The sequence below is a fragment of the Sinocyclocheilus anshuiensis genome, unplaced genomic scaffold (assembly GCF_001515605.1).
Source record: "Sinocyclocheilus anshuiensis isolate Anshui unplaced genomic scaffold, SAMN03320099.WGS_v1.1 scaffold2876, whole genome shotgun sequence".
NCBI lineage: Eukaryota > Metazoa > Chordata > Actinopteri > Cypriniformes > Cyprinidae > Sinocyclocheilus > Sinocyclocheilus anshuiensis.
In genome coordinates this window covers 19,828-20,062 of record NW_015554214.1, presented here as the reverse complement: position 1 = coordinate 20,062, position 235 = coordinate 19,828, and the positions used below count along the sequence as shown (strand labels likewise).

Here is a 235-nt window from a genome sequence, read left to right as displayed (position 1 = left end):
TAAAAGAGATGAAACAATGTCTGAATACATGAATATATACAAAATATTTAATATATTTAATATTTAAAGGTTTGTTTATAATATTTATAAATGTATAATATTTATAAATACAAATTCTATAATTAACATATATTTAATATGAATATATAATAGTAATATTATTTAAATAAAAAAAAAATAAAAATAAATATATATATATATATATATTTATTTTATTTTTACACACAAACACTCA

At 10.6% G+C, this 235-nt stretch overlaps 1 protein-coding gene across 1 annotated transcript in view; it reads right to left on the bottom strand.

Annotated features, from left to right (window-relative positions):
- LOC107671084 (transcription factor GATA-4-like) overlaps nt 1–235 on the bottom strand; it is a 14,691-nt gene that overhangs the window by 5,675 nt on the left and 8,781 nt on the right. The window lies entirely within an intron of this gene.